Here is a 3,901-nt window from a genome sequence, read left to right on the forward strand (position 1 = left end):
GCGGTGGAGGGAGTGGATGTGGTGCCAATCAAGTGGGCTGTTTTGTCCTGGATGGTGTCAAGCTTCTTGAGTGTTGTAGGAGGTGCACTCATCCAGGTAAGTGAAGACAAAGCAGTTGGACTACAAAGATAAGAAAGTTTTGCTTTCATTGTGTTGCATATTTGTGAAACCCTTCTGGAGTAATGTGAACAGTTTGGTCTCCTTATCTAAGTAGAGATATATTTGGCTGAGAGCTGGTGAAGTAGACATTTAGTTGATTCCTGTGATGAGACAGATTGGGCGGGTCGAGTCAGTTGGACCCCCATCATTATACTTCAGAAGAATGAGAGATGTTCTCAATGAAACTTCTAACATTCTTAAAGGGTTTGGCAGGGTGGATGCTAAGAGGTTGTTTTCCATGGCAGGATAGTCTGGAACTAGGGGGAATAATCTCTGGATAATTTAAGACTGAGGTGAAGAGGAACTTCTTCGTACAGAGGGTTGCAAATCGTCGGCATTTTCTATCCAGAGGACTGGGAATGCTCAGATATTGAAAACATTCAAGAATGAGATCGGTAGATTTTTGAACTCCAGGGAAAAATTTGGGGAGCAGGCAGGATTGTGGCATCAAAGTCAAATATAGTATTGAAGGTCTGAGCAGTTTGAGTAGCTGTGTGGTCTTTCTTGGTCCTATTTCTTATGTCCTGTCACATGATAATATGATGCTTCATTATTAACTAAGGCCATAACAAAAGCAAAACACTGTGGCTGCTGGAAATCTGAAACAAACACAGAGAATGCTAGAGAAACTCAGCAGGTGTGGCAGCATGTGTGGAGGGAGAAACAGAGTTAACATTTTGATTCGGGTATGACTCTTCTTCAGAACTGGATGGGTCACTGGATCCCAAAACATTGACTCCTCTTTCTCTCCACAGATGCTGCCAGACCTGTTGAGTTTCTCCAGCAACTTCTGTTTTCAAATTTCCAACATTGCAGTTCTTTGTTCTTCAGTTTCTGAATTTGCAAGCCCCTGTGCAGGGCTGAGCTCCTACCTTAGGCTGATGCCTCACTGCAGGCCTGAGTCCTGACAGCTAACGTTTCAAGTCAGAACGAGTTGTCTTCAGAATGGAAGAAGTTTTTATCAGTAAGGCTAAACTGATGCAGCACTGGAACTCAGGAGGATGGTTTATGTGGTGCAGCCTTGATCTATTTGATTTTACCTCACCTAAAGATTTTGGATTTTACAATGAAACAGGTTCTCAGTAAAGCATTCTTATCTTAAATTAGTACCTTCTCTTCTTGGATCAGCATTGACATTATCTTGAGAAGCTATTCAGCTGCCCAAGATATAACACCCAAAGCAAAACTTGTCCTCTCCATTTGATATCCAGTCACCCCCTGACACTGCAACACCCCCCCACCCCCATCCCACTCATTCTAGCTGATGACCAAGAGCACATGTCCTTGATAATTAATGTACTTCAGGGTTATGTTTCTGATTTCCAAGCAACTTGAAAGCTCTCTTGGTGTCAGTTTTAAATATTGTTTTGTGATTTGTCACCCACACAAAAAGGCCTGCTGCCTTGACCCAAGCCTGCAGATTGGATGGGGGAAGGACATGGGGTTGGGGACGTAGGCTTAAGATCTGGGGTTTGCTTGGCATTGTGGAGTCACGCAGCACGGAAACAGACCCTTCGGTCCAACTCGTCTGTGCCGACCAGAGATGCTAATCCCCTATTTGCCAGCATTCTGCACCTTTCCAAGTCTAACAACATCCTTGCTATAGAAGGGCGACCGAAATTGTATGCAAGTAGCCTCGCCAATGTCCTGTACAGCTGCAGAATGACATTACAACTCCTAAACTCAAATGCTCTGACCAATGAAGGCAAGCATGCCAAATACCTTCTTCACCACTCTGTCTATCTGGTTGCTAAGTTCTGGTTAGGAAACTGGATCAGAGTTTCAACTAGATCAATGATATCTGTCTCCTAGTTACCACTCTGAGGAGAACACAGGGAAAATCTGTAATTTCACAGGATCCTAAAAAAATGAATAAGTTTGACAAATGTACAGTCAGTACAATGTCAAAATTTGTGAATGACCAACAGCTTGGAAAAACCACACGGGTTGAACTCAAGAACATTGGAAATAGGAGAGGGAGCATGAAATTTGGCCCCTCAAGTTTGCTCCACTGTTCAATAAGATCATAAGCTCTATCTCAACTATACTTCCCTGCACTATCCCCTTGATTTCCTTAGTGTCCAAAAATAGATCAATCATAGTCTTGAAGCTGCTCAACAACTGAGCATCCACAGCCCTCTGAGGTAGCGTATCCAAAAGATTCACAGCTCTCTGGCTGACTACATTTCTCTTCATCTCTGTGAGAAATGGCCAATCTCTTAACCTGTGGCAGTAATCCCAAGTACCAGACTGTCCAATCAGGGTAAGCAACCACTCAGCATCTCCTCTGTCAAACCCTCTATGAATGTCATACATTCAATGAGATGCAGAGGTGAGGAATTTTGGTTAGTCTTTTTGGGTAAATTGAGTTTGATATCAAGAAAAGCATGATTTTGTATATTAGCATAAAAATAATCAAATCAATCATAGTATAAAAATAAGTGCGTTTGTGCAATCACAGCTGTACCATTACATTATTCTCTTGTTGCCAGTTATCGGGGTGTATTAGAGGTACATTATGCAGCAGAAGTCTAAGGCAGCAAGGTTAACATTCAGTGAAGCCACATAGGTACACTTTATATAGAGAACATTTCTGTACTCATAAAATATATCGAGAAAGGTTCAAAGTAACCAACAAGGACAAGAGCTAGTGTGAAATCAATCAGTTGAGAAGAAAGGCTTAGGGAGGTAAGTCTATTCTCATTGGGAATAAAGAAAACTAAGTGGTGTTTTGATCTGAGTTACTTCTGAATCATGAAATGTTTCAGTGGGATGGATGTGGAGCTCTTTGTGTTGTATCAGAGAGGGGTCCAAGAGACATGCTCATAAACCGAACAGCCTCGAGCTAAAAGTAACTTGAAGGGAAATGACTTTCCACTTGATTGTTTCTTCTTTTCTGGAATTGCTGCTCTCTGGTACAGAGAGCCTGGTACCTGCTGAAGTGGTTACAGACTTGATGCTGTCACAGAGGTATGGAAATGATGGGTTACAGAGATAATGGTATGGAAATGAGAAGGAATAGTCCACATTGTAATATAAGATGAGAAGATTTCTTTCAGGGCAAGGCATCTTCTTCTGTCATGGCTCAATTGGTTGCACTCTTGCTCCACAAGGCAGATGATAGTGGGTTTGAGTCCCACTCCAAACACATGACCACCAAAGATTCAGGCAGACATCCAGACCTGAACAGAGTGAGTGCTGCACTGTCAGAGGGTCAGTACTGAGGGAGTGCTGCACTGTCAGAGGGTCAGTACTGAGGGAGAGCTGCACTGTCAGAGGGTCAGTGCTGAGGGAGCGCCGCACTGTCAGAGGGTCAGTGCTGAGGGAGAGCCACACTGTCAGAGGGTCAGTGCTGAGGGAGTGCTGCACTGTCAGAGGGTCAGTGCTGAGGGAGTGCTGCACTGTCAGAGGGTCAGTACTGAGGGAGAGCCGCACTGTCAAAGGGTCAGTACTGAGGGTGTGCCACACTGTCAGAGGGTCAGTACTGAGGGAGAGCCGCACTGTCAGAGGGTCAGTGCTGAATGAGTGCTGCACTGTCAGAGGGTCAGTACTGAGGGAGTGCTGCACTGTCAGAGGGTCAGTGCTGAATGAGTGCTGCACTGTCAGAGGGTCATTGCTGAGGGAGAGCCGCACTGTCAGAGGGTCAGTGCTGAGGGAGTGCTGCACTGTCAGAGGGTCAGTACTGAGGGAGAGCCGCACTGTCAGAGGGTCAGTGCTGAGGGAGAGCCGCACTGTCAGAGGG

Source organism: Rhincodon typus, chromosome 26 (assembly GCF_021869965.1).
Source record: "Rhincodon typus isolate 14 chromosome 26, sRhiTyp1.1, whole genome shotgun sequence".
Lineage (NCBI taxonomy): Eukaryota > Metazoa > Chordata > Chondrichthyes > Orectolobiformes > Rhincodontidae > Rhincodon > Rhincodon typus.